The sequence below is a fragment of the Melozone crissalis genome, unplaced genomic scaffold (assembly GCF_028551555.1).
Source record: "Melozone crissalis strain CALT ecotype California unplaced genomic scaffold, PUWL_Pcris_2 ptg000032l_1, whole genome shotgun sequence".
In the NCBI taxonomy this organism is placed as follows: domain Eukaryota; kingdom Metazoa; phylum Chordata; class Aves; order Passeriformes; family Passerellidae; genus Melozone; species Melozone crissalis.
Window position 1 is genome coordinate 5,118,502 of NW_026535810.1, and position 23,964 is coordinate 5,142,465.

At 44.2% G+C, this 23,964-nt stretch overlaps 2 pseudogenes; one reads left to right on the forward strand and one right to left on the reverse strand.

Moving 5' to 3' along the window:
• Positions 1 to 7,321: 7,321 nt before the first annotated feature.
• Positions 7,322 to 15,618, reverse strand: LOC128940111 (histo-blood group ABO system transferase 2-like; annotated as a pseudogene).
• A 5,271-nt stretch (positions 15,619 to 20,889) lies between these two features.
• Positions 20,890 to 21,848, forward strand: LOC128940112 (olfactory receptor 6B1-like; annotated as a pseudogene).
• Positions 21,849 to 23,964: the final 2,116 nt, after the last annotated feature.

Here is a 23,964-nt window from a genome sequence, read left to right on the forward strand (position 1 = left end):
TGCTGGTGAGTTAAACCCCATTCATGACAAGTTGGTTGGCAGATACCTCATAGATGACTTGGAAGATCCAGCTGAAAGACAGAACTATGTCGATTCTGAGAAACAGGGAAAGAAGGAGGACACCCGTTACTGGGTTGGACATAATCAGCTCTTCTACCAGGGTTTGAGCCCTGTGAAAGCAGAGGGAGAGCCCAGAGCCACCGTCACCGAAGATGAGCTGCGTCTAAACAGGAACCTGGATTTTCTCTCTGACCCGTTGGTTCAGAGAGGTCTCGCTGGGAGCAGCAGGAGAGGAGCCACGGCTGGGGAGGAGCGATCCTCTCTAGGTGGGCACCTCCGGATCATGCCCGACACCACAGGCACAAACTCTAAGCAGCAGGAAGGAGACTTCAGGTTCCTCAATAAACCTTGGAGCCCCCAAGGTCCAGACCTTGCACCAGTTCCAGGAGAGCTCTTGGAAGCCGTGGTTGATCGTCACCTGCGCTTGCTGGTGCCGGACAAAAGGCTGCAGATGTTCACGGCCCACGTGGAGCGAGCCCTGAGGATGGACTGCAGCCTGCCCCAGCTCAAGGTGGTGTGTGCCAAGATGGTGTCACAGACGGGGCAGCTTCTACAGATGCTCAGTGAGAGGAAGGAGAACAAGGGCGCCTATGATCGCATGGGCCGGTGTCCTCTGCAAGAGAACATCTGTTGCAGACATGTTTTCATTGACAATCTTTCCTTAAGATTTTTTCCTTCTGAGAAGCTGAGAGACTTCAGGAACAAACTGTAAACAATGGCTATGTGCTGCTGTGGAATGCAACAGGTGCAGCTATGATTGGTCTCATCTGTTTGCTTGTAATTAATGACCAATCACAGCAGAGCTGACTCCCATGGAGAGTCTGAGGCAGCTGCCTTTGTTATCATTCTTTTCTTTTCTATTCTTAGCTTAGCTAGCCTTCTGAGATGAAGCCTTTCCTTCTGTTCTTTTTAGTATAGTTTTAATGTAATGTATATCATTAAATAATGAATCAAGCCTTCTGAACATGGAGTCAACATTCTCGTCTCTTCCCTCACCTGAAAACCCCTGTGAACATCATCACAAACATGTCCAGACACATGGCCTTGAGGGAGGGCAAGGAACTCACAGAGAAAGTAGGAGAGCTGCTGAGCACAGCTGCACGTGTCCTTCTCAGGATGAGTCCTCCTGCCCCTCAATACATGAGGGATGCCCCTAATAAAGAAGAAGAATTCCAGGATGTGACGCAATGCAAAGAATTCAGGAGATGGGGAAAAGTATTTAAGAAGGTGACACAGTGATTGGGACACCCACCATTGTCCTCCACCTCCCCTATGAACAAAGAAACTGCTGAGGCTTGCCCTGGGTGCTTTCTTCCTGTTATTTCCTTGCTGTTACTTGAGAGGGAAGTGCCTCAGAGAAGCAGCAGCAGTGAGGGAATGCTGTCACCCCAGGACGAGGTGCCTGTGCCCAGTGACTGCAGAGCACCCCATGAGCCAGCACATTTATCCTTCTCTTCAGAGGAGAGAGCTGTGGGTGGCCTCGACCTCGCCACACCCAGAGGAGCCGTCAGTACTGCAGGATCGTCCTCATGCCTTGTGGCAATGTTTGCCCCTGCTTTCAGTATAAAGAAAGTTTGCCCTTGTTCCTCCTGGTGTTGCTGATGTCTTTGTAAAAGCAGTTTCTATTCTCCCTTATGAAATTGGCCAAATTCAGTTCCAGCTGGGCCTTTGCTTTTCTACCTTTCTCCCTGCATGCCCCAACGACATCCTCGCCATCCTCCTGTGTGCTGCCCTGCTTCCAAAGCTGTCAATTCTGTGTTTTCCTGGAGTCCCAGGCAGAGCTCCCTGCTCAGCCGCTCTGCTTCCCCACCAGCTCGTCTTTGGGCACACGGGCATGGCCTGTTCCTGCCTGTGCCTTCAAGGATTTCTCCCTACACAATGTGCAGCCTCCCTGGACTCCTCTGCCCCTCAGCACAGCGTCCCCCGGGAGCCTCTCAAACAGCGTGGCTGGACGGACTCCCCTGGGCAGCCCCTCCAGCTTGGATGGAGCTTGGCCACACCGTGATTGTCCCGGCACCAGAGGCCCAGAGCCTCCACCTGTTGTGTAGAGGGAGCTGGGAAGGTGAGATGGGCCAGGAGGGGATTCTCCTGCTGCCCACAGCAGGGACCTGTTTCCATTCCCCCTGCTTTTTGGGTCCCCTCCTTCTGCCTGCTGGTCACACCCTTGGTGATCCTCGGCTTCTTGGCAGGTGTCTGTCTGGGACATTTGTCCAATGGCTGCTTCAGAGTGGCTCCAGCAGTCCCTCTTCCTCTCCTAAACCCTGACACTCCTTATCTTTCCACTTCCCTGTTCAGTATTACTTCTTTCACAGTTCTTTCCTTGGAGGTTATTTCCTAGTTAAGGTTGGTTTTGTGCAGCCAGAGTGAGCTGTGAGCTGGGAGAAATATCTGTGTATGTTCAGGGCTCTGCACGTGTTTTTTTGTGAATGTGTGCATGCTCGTTTGTCTGGTGCCAGAAGCAGGACTCACATTTGACCTGGCAGGGATTAAACCCCTGGGATGGAGTTGGTGGATCAAACTCCACTGATTATGAAAACCCCATTGAACTAAAATTTTCCTTGTTAGTCCCCATTTTGCTGGTATGTTTGTAAAAGCAGTTCTCTTCTCTTCTCTTCTCTTCTCTTCTCTTCTCTTCTCTTCTCTTCTCTTCTCTTCTCTTCTCTCTTGCTGAGCTGTTTAGCCTGAACAAAAGGAGGCTCAGGGGGCACCTTCTGGCTCTCCCTGACATGAGGGGCTGCCTGGAGGGACAAGAGGAGAGGAAATGGCTTGAGTTGTGCCAGAGAGGTTTAGGTTGGGCTTTAGGAAGAATTTCTTCACAGGGAGGAGGATTAAACATTGGAATAGACTGCTCAAGCAGTGGAATCACTGTCTGAGGAGGTGCTTGAGACCCGGCTGCCTGTGGCACTCAGTGCTCTGGGCTGGGGGACAAGGTGGGGATCGTGGGGGTACCACTTGTTGGTTTCTGTGGGTCTGGATGAATGGCACTTGAGGCAGTAATTAATGTTTGGACTCAGGTGTTTATTATTTCTTATCAGTAAAACATCTCGTTACTATGAGTTCTGCAGCTTTTCTTTAGAAGGCACAAAATGGCCAACAATCTCTTGGTACAAGGTCTTTTAAGACTAAACTATCCAGTTAAGAACTGACACCTAGATTATTTTCTATTTTAACCCAAGAACTGATCCCACAGAGCCGACAATGCAGACTTTTCTGTCCAATTGCAAAATGCCACCCAAACCCACGAAGAAGAAGGAAGAAGAAGAAACCCAGGATGACACCCTGTGCCCTCCATCTTGCTTCCATCCACAACATACTAAACATCCCAAAACCTCAATTTCTCACCCAGTGATCCACCTACACTATTCTCTATAATCCATTTCACACTTTTGTGGATTCCAGTCTAGCTTGAAGTCTGGGAAACTTTCTCCTTGAATGAGGGTCAAAGTCAGTGCTGCCCTGGGGGTCAGGGCACCCCAGAGCAGAGAGAGAAATATTCCCTGTGGTGCCCTGGGTTTCCACAGGGATGGGCACAGGTTGGACTCGATGATCTGGGAGGGCTTTTCTGACCTCACTGACTCTGTGATTCTGTTACCATGACAGGAGCTAGCCCTGCCCCTACTGCTCAGTCCTCTGCCAGGGCCTCCCCACCCTCACACGGAATTTTGGGAATATTCCTTCCCAATATCCCATCTAACCCTGGGGAAGCTACTCCCCCTTGTCCTGTCCCTCCACCCCTTGTCCCAAATCCCTCTCCTCTCCTGGAGCCCCTTTAGGCCCTGAAGGGGCTCTGAGCTCTCCCTGGATCCTTCTCTTCTCCAGGTGAGCACCCCCAGCTGTCCCAGCCTGGCTCCAGAGGGGCTCCAGCCCTCAGAGCAGCTCCGTGGCCTCCTCTGGACTCACTCCAGCAGCTCCACGTCCTTCCTGTGTTGGGGACCCCAGGGCTGGAGGCAGCTCTGCAGGTGGGGTCTCACCTGAGCAGGGCAGAATTCCCCCCTCACCCTCTGGTGACACTGCTGGGGATGGTGATAATTTCATATTTTGATGCATTTATAAGCCAATAGAATATAGAAATTGCCCCAGCAGGGATATACCTTCACAGATACCAGGCTCCCTGGTCACTCCCTTATGAATCACCACATCTTCCCACTTGGAGTTCCCCAAGTTCTGTGTCCTCACAGTGGATTTTGCTTTACCTTTGCCTTTGCGGTTCAAGCTCAGCCAGGGCCAGGTGATTTCTCCTGTAGCAAATCACCCCTTTGCTCTCTCTAGTTGTTAAACAGGTTACATTTCTCTAATTTCAAGAGGGATTTCACATCATTCCTGTGGCTCATCCCCGAGCTTTTCTTTTTGCAAAGCGAGGTCAAAATACCTGGGCAGGAGTTTGTTATGAATTAAGACACCCCCCTCCCTTCATGATTTGGTGAGCTTGGTGTCCCTTCCCATTGCTTGAGCTGCCTCAGATGGTTATTCATTACCAGGTTACACAATCTCATTTCATTTAATGGAAAACATGTTTGAAAGTAGAAGGAACCTTTGTTTTACGTAATGTTAATGCCCCAACTACTTGGGGTTCAACACCTGTGGTTGACAAGACTCTTGTGGCTCAACACATTTATTACAAGGCTTTTTTTTTTTTTTCTCTTCTTAGAGAAATACTTTTCCTGTGCCTGTGCAAATAAGTCCCACAGCTACTCCTGCTGGTAAGACACCTTCCCCCTCCAGTTTTCTCAGAGCAGCTCTGGGCTTTACGTGGGCTCCTGGAGGGAGGGTTTGTTCCTTTTGTTGTTCTGGAAGTGCTGCACACGTCTGATACTCTGTCTAAATAATCCTGCAGCTCTGCTGGTTCCAGATATAGCTGACCTCAATAAGTTGACAGGAAAACACCTCCTTTCTAAAACCAGCATTTATCTGGGGGCTTACTTTTAGTAGCATTTAGGTTTATTGCCCATTTCTGTTGCTGTTACATATTTGGAGGAGAAGCAGACATTGGATGCGACGCACATGGTGTCTCAGAACATTAAACTTTCATCCCTAATAAAACACTGCAAAACTCTTGGAAACGATGAAGACAGAGCTGCTTTAATTCTGTGGCATCATTAAAACTGAGATCAAATAAAACTTCTTCTTTGAGGTCAAACTGTTCCAAAGACAATTCATTGGCCTGGGAGAGAAATCAAGTGTAAATTCCTCTCTACAACGTGTTCTAGTTTCCTCCCTGTGCACATATTTTTGCCATATATGAGGGGCAGCTTCCCCAGAATTTACCACTTGGGAATGTTTCTGCTTTGGAAGGACTGACTGACATCACGAGGCAATGAGCCAGGAGGACACACGGCCACTCACATCCTGAGCAAGTCCTTCCAAACCCCTGTCTGTTCCCCTTTCCATTGGGCTGGACAGTGCTTTGTGGAGGGTGGGTTCTGAATTGCCTCCCACCCTGTCCCAAGGGAAGGGAGCAGGCAGGGAGCTGAGGGATGGTTCTGCAGGAACAGAGCTTTCTGTTTGACTCTGCTGCTCCCTTCCCTTGGGGGCAGTACTGGCCACAGCTTGCTGTGCCTTTGGAAGGGGCTGGAGAGCAGGGCCTGCAAGGGGGAGTGTGGAGAGACAGCAAGCCAGCAGAAATTCCATCTTCTCAACAAAAAATCTGATGGGTATTGGTTGTGTCAAACCCCAAAAAGCTCCAGTTTTGCTGCTGCTCTTCAGTAAGGATCCATGCCCAGGGACAGCAGGTGACTCAATGTCACCACAGGGAACCAGGTGTCACAAGGGTGGGCAGACACTGCTCCAGGCAAACTGCAGGAAGAGTCAGAATATCCTGAGTGGGAGGGACCCCCAAGGATCATCCAGTCCCTCCCCTGGCCCTGCACAGACACCCCAACAATCCCACCCTGGGCATCCCTGGGAGCTCTGGCAGCCTGGGGACTGGGACCATTCCCTGGCAGTGCCCAGGGCTGGCTCATGGCAGGAGCAGCTCCAGAGAAGCCAAAGCCACCATGGAGTTGGCTGCTTCCAAGCAGACAAGGAAATGCAAACCCTTCTTTTAATGGGACAAGCAGAAGCACATCAGGGTCCCAGGAAATGGCACCACAAGGACAAGCACTGATGGAGCTGAGCACTGGGAATAAGTTAAAACAACTGAGGGGATTTGGGGACACCTCTGTGTGCCCTCATTTCAGCTGCTTCGATAACAAGCATGACCCTGCAGGGCCAGGGCTTCCCTTGCTGTCAGCTTTTCCCCCTTTGCCATGAGGTTTGTGGTGATAAGTGCCTGCACCTGCGGAGGTGAGTGGGCTGTGGCACAAAACTGAGCCTCCCCAGGGAAGCTGTGGTGGTCCCAAATGCAGTGACAGGAAAATCCTCTGCTCAGGGCTTGTGCCAAGGCTGGTGCCAGCACCCACCTCATGAGTACCACCAACCAACCACCTTGGACTCAGCACCTTCCAAATTCACCCCCTGCCCCCACCCTCCTCAGACCCCAAATCCACCTTCCCAGCCCCAAATCTGCCTCTCAGTCCCAAATCTACCCCCAAATCCCTCCCAAGCCACAAATTCACTCCCCTCAGTCCCAACTCCGCCCCAACCCTAAATCCAAGCCCTAATTCATCCTTGCAGCCCCAAATCCACCCCCAGCCCCAAACTGCTGTTCAGCCCCAAATCCTCTCCCCAATCCCCCTCACAGCCCTAAATCCACCACCCAATCCCAAATCTACCCCTAAATCTCCCCAAAGCCACAAATCCAGCCATCTCAGCCCCAATTGTGCCCCACCCCATATCCACCCTGTAGTCCCAAGTCTATCCCCAAATCTGACCTCCCAGCCCCAAATCCTCATCCCCCGCTCCCAACTCCACCCCAAATTCCCCCAGCTCCAAATTCAAGCAAATTCTCAGACCTAAATCCCCCTTCCTTAGCTCCAAATCCTCATCCTCCAAACCAAAATACACGTCACAGCCCCAAATCACACCTCTCCCTGCGGCATCTCGCCCCTCCCATCCCCCGAACATTCCGTGCCCCCCAAAACCCAGATTCCTGTCCCCCAAAAGCCAGACTCGTGCCCCCCAAAAGCCAGACTCATGACCCCCACAAAATCCAGATTTGTGCTCCCCAAAAGCATGATTCATGTCCCCCAAAACTCATACTTGTGCCCCCACAAGAGCCAGCCTCGTGCCCCCAAAAATCCAGACGCGTGCCCCCCAAAGCCAGACTCGTGTCGGCAGTAGCGGGTTTTATTCTCCGGTTTCTTCTCCCTGGAGCGGGGCGGGCTCAGAGGGCGCAGTTCCCCTCTCCGTAGCGCCGGCACCTCATCACCTTCAGGTAGGTCTCCACCTTGTGCAGGTCCTTTTTGAAGCACGAGAGCAGCCCGTAGTTCTTGACCAGCGCGTCCTCCCCGCGCAGGTGGAGCTCGAATTTCTCGTAGGTGGCTTTGAGCACCTGCGGACCCCGCGGGCTGCGCTCCTCCAGCTCCTGCGGGACAACGGGGACACTCCGGGAGAGGCAGGGCCGGACAGGGGCGTCTCCCAGGGACAAACCTCCTGCCGAGCCCTGGGACAGGTCAGGGGCGTTGCCCCCGGTTTTAAATGGGGTTTCAGGTGGGTTTTTGTGTAGCAGGAATCCTTGTAAAGCATATGTATTGTATAAGTGGCTGTGCCCCAGTCCTAGTTATTCTAAATGAGTCACAGCTGCTGCCCAACTAAGGACTCCACAGCTGTAGCTCATTTAGAATAACTAGGACTGGGGCACAGTGTCGTGGTTTGACCGGAAATGGGACATCTGGGACATGTTGTTTTGCTGTGGTTACCAATGGGTGGCTGGAATTTAAGATGAGCACCTAGTTTGACCAGTGGGACATTTGGATCCGCCTCTTGAGACTACGAACCCAAGGGGTTAAAAGCAGGGCTCTTGTCCCTCAGAGGCCTCTTGGGATTTCCGGCGTGAAGAAGTCTCTCCCCCGGCCCAGTTGCTGGCTGGGCTGGGGGAGGGGAAAGCCACGTGGCCCATCTACGGTAGGCCCGGGTTCGGAGGAAGGGTGGCGGACCCTTGAGCGACCTGTTTATCCCCCCCCCCCCCCCCGCCCATTTGGGATGGAGAGAATGCAGCCCGTGCGCAAACTGTATATCTTGAAACTTGATATCATGTGCCGGCAGGCAGCACGGCTGGGAGGAGAAAAGGGGGGGGCAGCGGGCAGTCCGGCCGCCTGGGAGAGCTTTTAACCCTTGTGGAGAATGAAGGCTTCGCAGAACATTGCCTTTCCTGGGAAAGGGATAGGAGTGGAAGATGAAGGAAGAAACCAGGCCAGTAAGGGGGGTCTGGCAAAGGGAGAAGAGAGATGTTGAAGGAATGGAGGAAGATGGAGTGGCAGTTTTTGCTGGACTCTTTTTTGTTGTATATCCATGGACTCTTTCCTGGTGATGCAGAGGCTGTATTGCAGGGGGAAGCGGAGGCTCGGCGTCAAGAGAGTTTGGTTTTGAGACCCCTCGGCCCCAGGGGGTATAGAAGACATGGGGGGGACAAGGGTCCCAGGGATGTGACTGTGCTCTGCTTGGAATGAGACGAGGCATTCTTAAAAGGCCCTGAAGGCAGGCCCCTGCCCCATCCCATGCCTGGTGGTGAGAGCACCTTGGCATGGAAAGGAGATGTCACGAGATAGCAAGATACCGGGCGGATTGCTGATTGTGACAAGAAGTCCGTGGCACAAGGAAGGACTCCGTCTATCCCTTATGAGCTGAAGATTTGATTTTTTTTTCTAAAGGGTGGTGCCAGACCGAGTGTGGATAATTTTTTGGAAATGTAAATGTGTTTGGGAATTGGGTGGGAGGAGGATAAGGAAGTGTTTCTGTGTAGTTTTCATTCTCTTTGTGTGTGTAGTTTAGTAATTGTGTCTGTAGTCTAGTAAGTTAATAAACTTCTCTTTATGTTTAAGTTGGAGCCTGCTTTGCTTATTTCCTGGCCACATCTCACAGCAGATATCAGGTAAAAGGTATATTTATGGGGGCTCTGGCTTTGTCAGGCCTAAACCATAACACACAGCCACTTATACAATACATATGCCTTACAAGGACTCCTCCTACATTTCCCCCTTTTTCTTTTACTGACAGATGTTCAAATATGATACAGATATTTAAGTACAAGACATACATTTCCCACAATCCATATTTTACCCCGAGACTCAAAGGCCTCGTACAACACACACACAGCTCTTTGCTCAAAGGCCGTATTCTTCACAGCTCTTGGCTGTCACAGCTCCTCGACTCAAAGGCTATGTTCTTCCACAGCTCTTGGCTGTCTTTCCCACAGTCCTGGCTCAAAGGCCATCTCACCTAATTCAGCACTCTGATTTCATGGGACCAACATCATCTGTGCTCTCTGAAGTGATTCAAAAGGGCTGGTTCATACCAGAATTGACTTTTTCTGAGTCTTACATCTAAATCTGTGTCCTTTTCCATTGATCTAAAATGATTTGATTACTTTTGCCTAAGTAGCTAGTTAAGTAAATTAGTGACCAACTAACTCAATTCCCCAGAATGCTTCAGCTGAATGTTCACACCAATCTTTATCTGAAAACTCATCAAATCACACAGATTCCTCTTGTCTGGCCCTCTTTCAGTAACCTTTTACTGCCCAGTTTTGGACAAACCAGGTTTGAGCACGATGTTGTCTCCTTGTTCTGTTTTCAAATCTGTATTCTTAAGGAATGAAATTGCAATAAGGCACATACCACCATTAAAATGCCTCCCCCATAAATCTTTTCACCAGGTTCAGTGTAGCATGTAGCAAACACACCTGTGAACAACAGCTCAGCAATGTGCTCAGGCCTTGGGGTCCTTGGCAAGCAACTTTCTCCAGCAGGGCCAGAATGTCACACAAGGATCCTTTTTCTTTGGTGGTCCCCAATCTGTGTCCCTTTCATGATGATCATGAGGCAGATTTTAAGAGCTGAAATGAGGGATGTGGGACTCCGGGTGGCTCTTCAAAATACAGTTTGTTGTATACAAAATGCAGTTTATTGTATACAAAATGCAGTTTATTCTATCCAAGAGGTTACAGCAGTCCAGGGTCATGGGCAACAGAGCTGTGCCTACAGCTGTCAGCTCCAGAGACCCTTAGTTTAGGTTCCAATGCATTCTATACTTTTCTTTTGGTTCCAATGCATTATATATTTTTCTTTTAGTTACATTGCATTCTATACTTCTCTTTGCTGAGCATCTTCATACAGTAGAACCAATCTATACCTTAACTTTTATCTCTAGCCTATCATAACTACTGTAATTACCATATTCATGTTACTGTTCTCCAATCCCTCAAAGTTAGTACATTACAATTTAAGCTGGAAGTTGTTTTTCACTTTTCCTGCAGTGGAAAATTCTGAGACCTTTTTTCTACTTGCAACTTCGCTGACTTGTTTGCCTGTCTATCTTTGTGCTTGGTAAAAACATTTTCTTGTTTGAGATGGGTTTATCCTTTGCTCTAAGCCATAAAAACCCCTTCTAACTAACACACCCTTTGCCTCCTTGGTTATCCAGTAAGACTGGCTCAGCAATTCTTTTCTTCTATACCAAAACTTGCTTCCATCTCTATTCCTTCATCAGACTCTACATTTAAAAAACTTTCTGCTAAGCACACATATCTGTGAGACTTTCTTGTCAAACTTTCATCCTTCCCAAGAGCAGATGAGGGAAGCTTCAGACAGAGAAGAAGAAAGGCCTCACACTCTTTGTTTGAGGATCTTGCCTCTGGCTGTGCTGGTGCACAGGGCACGTCCTCTTCACCAGGACGCTGCTGGAGCTCAGCTCTGTGTCCCAGTAGTACTCTGGGGACAGCAGCCGGGTGGGTTTGTGCTGCAGGAGGTACCTGTTGAGGTGGCTCTCGTGGTGCCAGGGACCCTCAATGCCATTTTCTCTGTCCTGCAGCAGCCCTGCAGAGCAGGCTCTGCTCAGCTTGTACACCTCAGCCACGCTGCCCCCATAGAAGCTGGCAGTGTAGTGGAAGTCCCCTTGTCCCTCAGGGACGGCAGGTTGTGACTCAGAGTGTTTCTCAGAGGCTTTGTCCTCCTGCTGTGGGGTGACCTGCCAGGAGCTGATGGTGGCCACCAAGGCATCGATGATCTCCACGCCAATGTGTGCCAGGAGCTGGACATTGATATCCACGGAGTACAGATAATCCACCTCGTGCTGGAACTGGCTCTGGTGTAGGAGCTGAGGATGTCCATGCGGCTCCTGGAGATGTCCTGCCACCTGGGGTCATGCTGGACAGGGATGACAAACAGGTGGTTCTCAGGGGCCATCTGAAGGTGGGAGACCTTCTCGGGACAGTCTGTGAACAGGTAGAAGTTCACGGGGTGCCCAGCAAGGAAGTATTTGTTGGCAGAGCTCATGAACCCTTCGATGAACTGGACATAGCTAAGAGACATGGAAAGGAAGAGAAGGGAGAGGCTCCTTCTGCTGAGGAGTGACAGCTTTTCAAATTCATTTTCTTTCTCTTTTTCTATCTATTGCTCCTTTTTATGATGTTAGTGTCCTTTATTTAACACAGCTGCTGGGTTTTTCTCTGCAAAGAGTTTTGTTATTTTGCCTTTTATTATACCTTTTTCTTTCCAACACTACCACAGAAGCCATCCTGCTGATTTTATGCCTTCTAAGCTAGCTGAGCTATCTTGGGTGTGATATAAATCTCCAAGAGCTTATGAGACCTGGCTCAAAGAGGAAAATATTACTCTGCTGTGAGATGTTTTCACTCTTTGGCCAGTTGGGGCCAAGCTCTGTGGAGACTCTGGAAAGAGTCAGGAGTTTTCATTATTATTTTTTTTTAGCATTCAGTAAGAATCCTTTCTGTATCCTTTAGTATAGTATAGTATTTATAATATAATATATAAAAATTAATTATACATATAATTAATTATTATATGTAATTTTTATATAACATTATATATTATTATTTTTATATAAATTATATATTGTTATTTTTATATAAGATATACATAGTATATGTAATTATATATATAATAATATATGTAATCATATATGTATAATTTATATATAGAATATATATAATTTTCATTACTATCTTTTTAGCATTCAGTAAGTATCCTTTCTGTATCCTTTGGTATAGTATAGTATTTTTAAGATAATATATAATAATTAATTATATATAAAATTAATAATTATATATGATAGTCAAAGTGTATAAAATAAAATAAAATAAAAATAATAATAAATTAGCCTTCTGAGAACCTGTAGTCAGATTCATCATTCCTTCCTTCACCCCTTGCAGATACAATCATGCTCCACCAGCAGTACTGCAGAGAGGTTTAACTATTTGACAAGAAATAAAGGACAAACCAGTACTTTTCAACAGCAAAAGTGACCACGCCAGTGACCAGGTTCTTCTGCAGATATTGAGCATCCAGGATGTCTCTGCTGAACGTGCCTTCCCAGACAACTGGAGCCAGCCATGGTGTCAGCACCAGCACATCCCTCCTCCTGCAAGGGCTTGGGAATGAAGGCAGGCTTGAGATGGCCCAGGAAATTCATCAAAACAAACACAGATGTAACACTGAATTAATCATTCCAGTCTCACTTTGAAATCACAGCATAGGTTTCTGATTGCAGCACAGATTTCTGAATAGGCAATTCCAGAAAATAATTTATCCCAGTGACCAAAAATGTTAATTCCATAGGTGTTTACACATCAGGTATGATGGTGACTGCCATCACAAAAAATAGTATTTTGATTTTTTGGCTTCTGAGTTGTGACAGAGGATGCAAAAAACTGAATTAAGATAAAATTAAACCAAAATATTTTCAACTTTCATCATCATTACTTGGTTTCCTTTCTGAAAGTAACAAATTACAGATTCTTCATCTATGCATTTTTGATGGTTTATGGAAGAGTTGATTTTCTAGTCAGGCTTCTATTTCATTCGGTCTGGCTCTCGGCTATCCTGTCAGTGCCACTCTGTGTTTCTGACATCAATGGGATTTCATGGTCATGATATTCCATTGTGCCAGAGCAGGTGCACTTACCATGGAAGCATCAGAGATGTTTCATCTATTTTTCTGCAAATGAAAATAAAAAAAATATTGGAAATATTATACAGGGAGAAATAAAGGGTACATAAATGAATTGTGGCACAGAAGTTTCAGATTTTTTTTTTTATGAGAGATGAGCGCCGCAAGAGATCTTTGTGTGGTTCAATGTCAGTGAGCATCCAGACTCCACCACAAACACTATTTTTTTATTTACATGAGTTCATATACAATGTGACCCTGCAGGGTGGCTCATATCAAAATGGAAATTTGCACTTCCAGGGCATGGATCTGGTGCCTAAAAAGGAGTCTTTTAGGTGAGTGTTGTCCTCACGGCCTGGACTGATCCTTTGGTAAACTCTTTCCTGTGGTGGTGTTTGCAGGGGTACCAGGATGAGGGAAGAGATGAGAATCTTGACTCCATGTTTCAGAAGGCTTGATTTATTATTTTATTATATATATTATATTAAAAGAAAATTATATATTAGAACGATACTTAATGAATAGAAGAAAGGATTTAATCAGAAGGCTTGAAAGGAAAGAAATGGAATCATAATAAAATCTTGTGACTGACCAGAGAGTCTGAGCCAGCTGACTGTGATTGGCCATTAATTAAAAACAACCACATGAGACCAATCCCAGGAATGCACCTGTTGCATTCCACAGCAGCAGATCACCATTGTTCACATTTCACTTCTGAGGCCTCTCAGCTTGTCAGGAGAAAACATCCTAACAGAAGGATTTTTCATAAAATATGTCCGTGATGCTCTCCTGTATGTCCATACCTCTTTTATTACTTTTTCATTTTGCAGAATGAACTTACAGGACTGAATCGTCTCCAGGGGAGGCTTTGTGTTCCTGAGCTCTGGCTGGGGAGAAAGGGTAGTGGTACCTTGGACAGGATAAGAAGGAAATGAGTCAATGATAAAACCAAAATCAGCCTCTCACCCACTTCCATTGTGACTGAAACTATAAAACAAATCTAACAGAACATTTGTGGGGTCAGTATGGTGATGAGGATTTGCAAATCTCAGCTGTTTCAAGACAGGATGCAAAAAATGTGTATTTTATGATTGGCTTTTGGAAAATATTAAAATGAATATTATATGTGTTATGTCAGAAAGTGATGCTGTATTAATTTTCTTAAGTAGTGTGTTAAATAGAGTTTTAGGTTATAACATAATGTTAAAATAGAAACTGTGCCATGTAAGAGACTTTTTAAAGAGAGGACTCAGCAGCCACAGGACACCTGAATCTTTCAGAGAAAGAGAATTTATTGCTCCCTTATCAGAGGAAATGAACTTCTTCCCACCTCGCTCCGCCCTGAAGACGCTGTTAGGATTCAGAGGAAGAAGCTGACACTGACCAGACAGAATCCTGTGTTTGAATGGAATTTACGCATCATGTATGAGGTGTATGAATATGCAACAGGCTGTTGCTTTTAAGGGTTAATCCTCTGTTCATATGGGTCCTTTTTTGGGCTTATTTTGCCCAGAAAGAGGCACCCAGATGTCTGTAACTCTTTAGGGGTTTTTTTTCTCGTATTGTCCTAATCCAAATTGTCAAAATTTTCATTACTCCAGTTATATTACTATTTTTATAACCATTTTATTACCATTAAATTTTTAAAATTTTATTAAAAAGTGATTGGTGTTTTTCACACAGGAGTTTAGCCTAAAGTTATCTGAAGATCAATCAGCTCTGAGGATCTGCGAGTCATTTAATTTGCCCCAGACTGTTTGCACCAAAGGAAATGTGTGTGCTTTGAGCAGAACTTGGTCTCAGCTGATGCCAGAACTCTGCAGCTGCCTCTTGAATCCAGATGTTCACAGCATCCCTATGCTCTGGCCATTCTGTGGGATCTGAGTGTAAATTTAAACAAAAATGTGAGCATTTGTGCTCACATTTGAGCATTTGATGCTCTGCTGCAGAGAAAGAATGGCTGAAAATTTGTCCTGATTCCTACAACTGGAACAGATCTTCAATATTGTTCCAGCCAACTCTGAATTAACCCCACCTGCTCTGATTTCAGGCTCCAGAACACTGAATACACACCTGTCCTGGTTTGAAAGGAAGTGAGATTTTGGGAGTTTGAAGTCAAACCAATCAGTGCTCAGATTTCAATGTTGGCATGAAACCAACCACCACGAAACAACATTTTTAGATTGATGAATACTTGAAATATTCTCGATATTATATATATATATATATATATTATATGTAAAATGTATATTTTTATATATAATATATTATATATATTATATATAATTATTCAGACTTTTAGAATTTCACAGAAAAGGTTAAAAGTGTTCACACCTTGCTTATTTTCATATTTTGAATGTAAAAGGAGATTTTGAATTTGTGTAAATTCAAAGCTTACATTGTACCTGCATTAGTTAGAAGAAACCTGTCTGAGTCTGGGCAGTAGAAAGAAATTCTTGTTGAGAATAATTGTCAAAGGTTAAACACCCACCAGATTGCACCAGTGATCCCTGCTGTCACTAGAATAGCCAGGCCATGTAATTTTGTCATTCCCATCTCCTTAGTGCTGCAAAAAAAGATTGTGAACTCTGGATTGACAGCAAAGTGGGGAAAAAACCCAAAACAAACACAAAAACAAAAAGGCAGCAAATACTGGTTATGAAATACTGAATAAGTATTTTGTTTTGCACTGCAAGTCTGGACATAATACAGAGAAAAATTAGTTTTTCTAGATAGAAAGTTTGACATCTAGGTATTTATAATACATACTACATATTTACACAGTGAGCTCTCATTTTACAATAGTATAGTAAACCATTTTTAATTGTTCAAAGCAATAATTCTCATACCAGATTTTCTCTGAATCAGGTTTTATTTTTTTCCCCAGCCAGTGCCCTCTCTGATCTTGGTCTTTCTTTCTTCCTTTCCCTCTGTCCCTGCCTTTTTCTGTTGTTTTTCTATTATATTTTGTTATTTTATTTTTTAATTTTATTTTATTTATTTTTGTCTAGCTCTCCTTTTTGACCTTGCTGCCTTGATTTTCCTGCTCTGCCCCTCACTGCTCAGTTCTCTTTTTTTCTAATTTGAAAGTCACAGTCCTTTTCTCTGGCTCAGCTTCTCCATCCATTCTGGGGCTGTTCACAACTGGGGTTCGGCCACATCTTCCTTTGTCCCAGCCTTCTGAAAAGTCTCTGGGGCATTCTGTTTGTCAATATTGACCATCCTCTGATTTCAGCATCTCCTCCTGCTGTCACCCGTTTCTCAGCCTAATTTCTTATCTATATCACAATTTTACAAGCCATGAGTTCTACAGCATTTCACTAGCAAGCTACAAAATAGCCCCGTCTCTCTCTCTACAAGGTCTTTTTAGGGGAAAAAAACTTATCCAATTAAGAAATGACGCCTCAACTATTTCTGCTTTTAACCCAAAAACCAATCACCCGTGGCCCACAATGTGGATTTTTTTTATCCAAATACACAAAACCACCCAAACCCATGGAGAAGAAGGTGAAGGAGAAGGAGGAGAAGGAGAAGGAGGAGGACGAAAAGGGAAGGAAGAGAAAAAGGAGGAGGAGAAGAAGAAGGAGAAGAAGGTGAAGGAGGAAAAGGAGAAGGGGGAGAAGGTGAAGGAGGAGAAGGTGAAGAAGAAGAAAGAGAAGAAGAGAGAAGGAGAAAGAAGGAGAAGAAGGAGGAGAAGGGGAAGAAGAAGGAAGAGAAGAAGAAAGAAGGAGAAAGAAGGAGAAGAAGGAGGAGAAGGTGAAAGAGAAGGAGGAGAAGGGGGAGAAGAAAAAAGAAAGGAAAGGAGAAGAAAGAAGGAGGAGAAGAAAGATCAGCCACCACCCTAAAACCTCCATCTTGCTCTATATATATTACTATATTCTAAACCCTTAAACTCTAAGTTTAAGGTGATATCACCCTGTGATATTACACACTTCTATTCAAACTCTACACCCACAATCCCAGTTCTATCATTCCATTTTGGAAGCTTGTTCCATGGCCTCAGGTCAAATGCAGTGTTCTCTTGGAGGTCAGTGCCTGGCAGCACAGAAAATCCAAAATTCTCATTTTCCAGGGTTCCAGCACTCACCTGTGGTTCTCCCAACGCTCACACCCCAGCAGCTGCAGCTCTCTGCTGCTCCCAGCCCTGCTGAACCAGTACCAGCTCCCAGATCCTCCTGTGTGTGTGTCAGCCCTGGGCTCGGGGCCAGCAGGAGCCTCCACCCCAATCCTCACCTTTTGTGGGAGTGCTGACACCTGAGCAATGGGGAAACAACAAGAAACCTGCAGCAGCCAGTTATTCCCTGGCACTGCAACCTGTGTGGGTTACCTAAAAACAGAGCCAGACCAAATTAAGGGGATGAAAAGTGGTTTTATTGATTGAATATGGGTGTGTATTGAATGTTTGGGTGTCTTCTCTCTGGGCTGTATCTCACTCTAAGTTGGAGTCACGTGCAGTGAGTTGGATTTCCCCTCTTAATGGTGTCTTTCACACCTAAAAATATTATTGATACTTAATCCTTGGGTACTGCTGTCTCTGTGGAACCTCAAGTAATATTAAAGACCAGTGCAATAATTATTTAATGTCCTGGTTGAGATGGAGACAACAAAAAGCAACACACTCCATTTTCAGAAGGCTTCAAACTGTTCTTATTATGGCCTGCATGCTTTTTATACATTCTTACAAAGCTCATAAGTTCACACTTTACTCATTGGTCACCAGAGACAAAGTGCTCATTAGAATATGTAGTTGAAGTTTCTCTTATTCTCCTTCTTTCTTTCTTGGTTTCTGTGTCAGCAACCTTGGTAGAAAATTCTTTTAGGGGTAAACATGGATCCTCTTCTCAAACTCCTCTCTGGCTCACAGAAGTCACTGTAAAACCTCTTCCACAATTTAATGGACAGAGAAACTAAAGCATTGATAAGTGAAGAGTTTTACCCATCATGAGCCACCAGCAAAGTACAAATATCCTGAGTTCTGCTCTGATGCTTTGTCACACAGACACAGTGACTTGGGAGAAGGAAGAAAAAAAGTATGAAAGTGCTACAATAGTTAGGACATAAAAAAATTAACAAGCAAACAACCAACAGCAGCAGAGCAACGCTTTCCATGAGGTTTAGAAAAAAGAGGGGAAATTATTCCCTCTAATTCTGTTCCCAGCTCTCTTGGGCTTTGAAGGATAATGTACTGGGAGATATTTTAGCATCCTGGGAAATCTCCTGCTCAGCTGAAGTGACAAAAGCCTGCAGGAACTGTTTGTGCTCACAGCTTTTAACAAAGCAGCCACCAACAAAGCAGCTTCCAGCCACTGGAGAGAGACAGAACAGCACAGGGGTAAGGTTTAGCTTAGTAGAAGAGAGACAAGCATAGATATGATCTCTCGTTAGACAAAAAGCTTTTAATTTATTTTTCTGTAGGTTTGTTAGAGCTTTTTCTTCTCATCTGATCTCACCTGAGCTCTGAAAATTCCAACATAAGTTGTGAGTGTCCTGGAAATGGCATTCCCAGTTTTTATCGAGAATTGGAGCAGGACAAGGGAGAATGGCTTTGAACTGAAAAGGAATAAGTTTAGATTAGATATTGGAAAGAAATTCTTCTCTGGGATGGTGGGGAGGGTGCCCCTGCATCCCTGGAAGTGCCCGAATCCAGGTTGGACAGGGCTGGGAGCAGCCTGGGACAGTGGAAGGTGTCCCTGCCATGGCAGGGGTGGGTTGGGATGGGCTTTAAAATTCTCCCAACACAAACCAGTCTGGGATTCTGTGATTTTGTGATTTTGGCATTCTGTGATTTTGTGATTCTGTGATTTTGTGATTCTGGGATACTGTGATTTTGTGATTCTGTGATTTTGTGATTCTGGGATACTGTGATTTTGTGATTCTATGGTTTTTTGATTCTGTGATGCTGTGAGCACTTTTCAAGAGAAACATGGACATTTTTCTCAAAGTGTGAGAAAGAAGAGAAAGGGATTGCTTGGAAAGGAAAGCAGATTTGGATTTGACAGATTAAAAGACTAGAAATATGGAAATTTCTAATTGTACTTGATGTGCTTTTAAAAGTCTTACGACCTCTGTTGAGAGTATAAGTCAAATATAACCTTTCCCTCACTCTCTCTCTGTGTTTTCTATGCAATAGCAGTGCTTCTGGGCATGTTTATGTGGTAAAAAGGCATTTTTATTCTACTTTCAGTGGACTAGAATGTAAAAAACATTCACCATTATTTTTACATTGAAAAGCTTCATTCTTGAAACATGGAAGTTGGCTTTCTGTGCCACCTGAGAGTGATCTGTTAGTTGAGGAAGGTATCTGAAATGCTCCAGTTAATCACCCTTTTAAAATTAAAAGTAGAGTCAGTCAATTCTGACACTTTCAATTCTTTTAATTTAAAATTAAAGTAGTGCCAGTCAATATTCTAAGGTACTTTAAAGTAGATCTGGAATTTTTAAAGTCAATAATAGAATGGGGAACTATAATTTTTCTTTTTTTAATATCCTTTTGGTTATGGCACTTCTCGATTATGGTTTGTATTCTGTAGCCTGCTAAATCACTTAAACGAGGTTTTTTCCTTGTTCTGCTTGAATTTCTACTGGCTACATTGAAAAATGAGTTACCCGCCTTTCCTGTTAGTATTTACCACAGCTTAAATCTCATGGAACGCTGGGAGATGTGAAAGCCATCCTTACAAATGAATTTGTATTTAGTATTTTGTCACTTTATTATCTGGAAGCAGTTATGTATTTATTATGAAATATGTAAGTTATGTAATCAGATTGATTCTACAGAGACTATCTATATGCAAGAGAAAAATTTAATTTGAAATAAATATTTTGAAACTCAAATAATGATATCACAAAAATACATATTTCTTTTTCTTCAGAACATTAATGGATTTTTTTTCTCTTAATGTCTTCTATAGAAAATATTTTGTGAATAACAAATACTGAACATCATTCCAGAAAGTCAGTTGAGTATTGGATAGGAATGTGCAGGAATATGTAAAAAAAATGTTGTTTGAAATCTTCCCTAAGAAGTGAAAATAAGAGGCATAAACATCATACTTCAGGTATTTTGTGAAAAATTAAGATTAATTCTATCAATTAATGCAAAAGATCAAACACGCATTTAATAATGTTGTCTCTTCCCCTCTGACTGTGTTTTAAGTTAAGATAAGGTCTGTGAAGAAATCAGTGAAGCCTAACTATTTTCTTGGAGCCAAGATTCCAATCACCAATCCTGCTGTAGGCCACAAAAATAATTCAGAAGTTAAATAATAAGGAATGGTTAAATAATAAGGAATGTCAATTAAATAACTGGTGTGGAATCTCTAGTTAAACTGTATATTTGAAAGTCAGGCATGAAGAGGATGCTTGGGGGAGATAATACAAAATGTTCCCTTATTTCTTTCCTTTTTGCTCCTCATACATTCTATTGTATTTGCAGGGATTTTCATGGCAGGGAGGAATGATGAATCTGACTCCATGTTTTTAAAAGGATATTATATTACATTACATTACATTACATTACATTATATTATACTATATTACCAAATGCTAAAAAGATAATAATGAAAACTCATCATTCTTTTTAGAGTCTCGGCACAGTTTGGCACTGATTGGCCAATGAGTGAAAACAACTCACACCAGAATCCAATGAAACAATCACCTGTGGGTAAACAATTTCCAAACACATTCCAGATGAGAGAAACACAGGAGAAGCAAATGAAATAATAATTGTTCTCCTTTTTCTCTGCAGCTTCTCAGGAGAAAAATGCTGATCAAAGGGATGTCTTAGAAAATGTGAATACCACAACATTCCAGGCCTTCAAGGTCATCATGGCACAAGAAAATGACACCCACGTCCATGAGTTCATCCTCCTGGCATTCCCCACCAGCAGAGAGCTGCAGGCTGTGCTGTTTGTCATTTTCCTGGCTGTGTATTTGCTGACTGTCACCGAGAACATGGTCATCATCACCTTGATCATCACCCCCCCCAGCTCCACAAGCCCATGTACTTCTTCCTGGGCCACCTCGCTTTCCTTGAGGCCTGCTACATCTCAGTCACCGTTCCCAAGCTGCTGCTCACCTTGGTGGTGAGGAACAAGAGCATCTCCCTCACAAGCTGCATGGCCCAGCTGTACTTTTTCATTGCCCTGGTGTGCACTGAGTGTGTCCTGCTGGCGGCCATGGCCTACGACCGCTACGTGGCCATCTGCGCCCCGCTGCACTACGCCCTCGCCATGGGCCACAGGGCCTGCCTGCAGCTGGCCACGGCCTCCTGGCCGCTTGGCTTCCTCATAGCTGTGCTCAAGGTCTCCTTCATCTCCCAGCTCTCCTTCTGTGGGCCCGGGGTCATCAACCACTTCTTCTGTGACATCAGCCCGCTGCTCAACCTCTCGTGCACCCAGCGGCGCCTTGCTGAGATGGTGGATTTCATCTCGGCCTTGTTCACTTTGTTGATCCCCCTCTCTGTCATCATTGTTTCTTACACCTGCATAATCAGGACTGTTTTGCTCATCCCCAAGGCTCAGAACAGGAAGAAAGCCTTCTCCACATGTGCTTCTCACCTGGCTGTGGTCATCATTTTCTTCTCAGCAACTCTCTTCATATATGCTCGGCCCAGGCGTGCAGACTCCAGGGATCTCAACAAGCTGGTTTCCATCATTTATACCATTGTCACCCCGATGCTAAACCCATGCATTTACTGCCTGAGGAACCAGGAGGTGAAGGACACTTTGCTGAAGGTCTTGTCTAGCAGGACTGCTCTCTCCAGAGTTTCTGCCTCTGATCACTAATGAATTCTTGGGAGATGATCTTCCAACTGAATGTGTCTGAATTCTATGAAAACCTAATAAGATTTTTACTTTGACAGAAAGGGTTATTGGGGTTCTCCAGTTATTGGTTATTGGAGTCAATCTGCATGTTCAGCTAAAATCTCTGAATCTATGTGAATGTAAAAGGTTTTTCTAACTGAACACATCACACATCATTTCCGAGGAGTGGAAAAGGCAATACCCATAATTGTCCTCTCTGAATGTATTTTGTTGGTATGCATCAAAGAACAAAATTGCATTCTGACCTTGATTCAACTTAACATGAAACTAGGATTCAAGAACTTGAGGCACCAAAGAAATAGTTATGTCAGCTTTCTTCACAGGAATGAGGATGGGAACTTCAGTCATTTTAGATAGCTGTGATAGGAGACCATGAAACTCCACTGAGAAGTTTCTTCTTCATTAACTTCAAATATAACTTTGGGAAGTAGCTCAGATTCAGAAAATAAACCTTTACTTTTGGGGAAGAGGGTTAATTTGCACAGTTTCATTTCCATTTTAAATGCTAAATCAACCTCCTGATTTTTAAATTTTTTCCTGTGGTCCTTCAACATCACATAAGGAGATATAAGCACTAAGAGAAGAATCAGTTGTCTAAGCACAGATCTTTCCCCAAGGAACATTCAAAGGGGAGGGTCAGGAAGAATTTGAGGGTAATTTAACACACAGACACAAAATCTTGCATCATCAGCCTGATGGTAAATGATCCTGGGCTCTGTTTGTTACCCAGGACTAAATCAACAGTACTGTGTCCAGTCTGAAACTTCCCACTAGAAGAAAGACAAAAATGGAAATTCCAGCAGCGAGTTACCAAATGACAGAAGGGTGGGAGCACACAGAGAGAGACAGATGGGAGCAGTTTATTAGAAAAGAGAATGTTGAGGAGGTGTTTAGCTGCAGTCTGCCACCACCTGAAGAGGATTACAGAGGAGATAGAGGCAATTCTTAAGTGGGCATGCCTGAAAAGACAAAAGCAACAGGAACTTGTTCCAACAAAATTAAATTCAGATAAGATAGAGTGATGAAGCACCACAACACAGTCCCAAATAGGTCAAGAAATCTCTGTCCTTTGAGCTTTGCAAAGCTCGACCTGACAAGTCCCTGAAACTCTGAAATATGTTTGTGACAGCAGAGTGAGTTAAAATATTCTGTAATTAAAGTTCTGCCTTTCCAACCCGAGTTTTTGTATGATTCTTTGATCTGGATGTCAAATGGAAAACTCTGTGGCATGACAAACTGCAACAGAAATTGATGTTTAGGGAAGTGAATCTGGTACCCACAGATTGAGCAATATGTTCAATCCTATCCAGGGAATGGATGCTCTGCAGATGATCCATGTCACTCCTGGATGCAGTACTCCAGATGTTAATATATATTTATAATTTATAATTTTATAGCATAACTCTGCCCACGTCTCTGTTACATCAGAAGTGCCTTGGTCTAGCTGAGAGCTGAAAATGTCAGAGGTACTAAAATCTCTCAGGGAAGCTGTTTAAGCACTCTGACCTCACATCCAATGGCCTAAATAGCAGTTACTGAGTTGCAAATCATTGTTTTTATCCCTTTTTATAGCATGTCACAGCCTCCAATACCCCATATTTAACAAACCCAATAACTTCTTTTCATGGTTCATGTACCCTGAGTCATATCTTCACATCCTAGCAGGCCTTGGTAAGCACCTCTCTAGTTAATCCACATTTTCCTTGAATTATATATATATATATACACATATATAATATAAATTATAATTACATAAATAATAAAACTATATAAATTAAAATTATATAAATAAAATTATATAAATTAAAATTATGTAAATACCGGGGAACCCAAAACTGGTCCATGGTAGTTGGACCCTCATCAGCCTAACAGAAATGAGGTAAGAACTAACACTACTCCCTTCTCCATGCACTGACATTATTTTAAAGTTGTCTTTTTTATGAGGTTCCCTTACATTCCTGAGCATGCACATGTGGCTTTGGCCAGAAGTTAGAATTCAGCAGCACACCATAAGGTATGTCAAATGTCACTAGATTCTTACATATTTGCAAAATAAATCAAACTATGCCCTAACAGC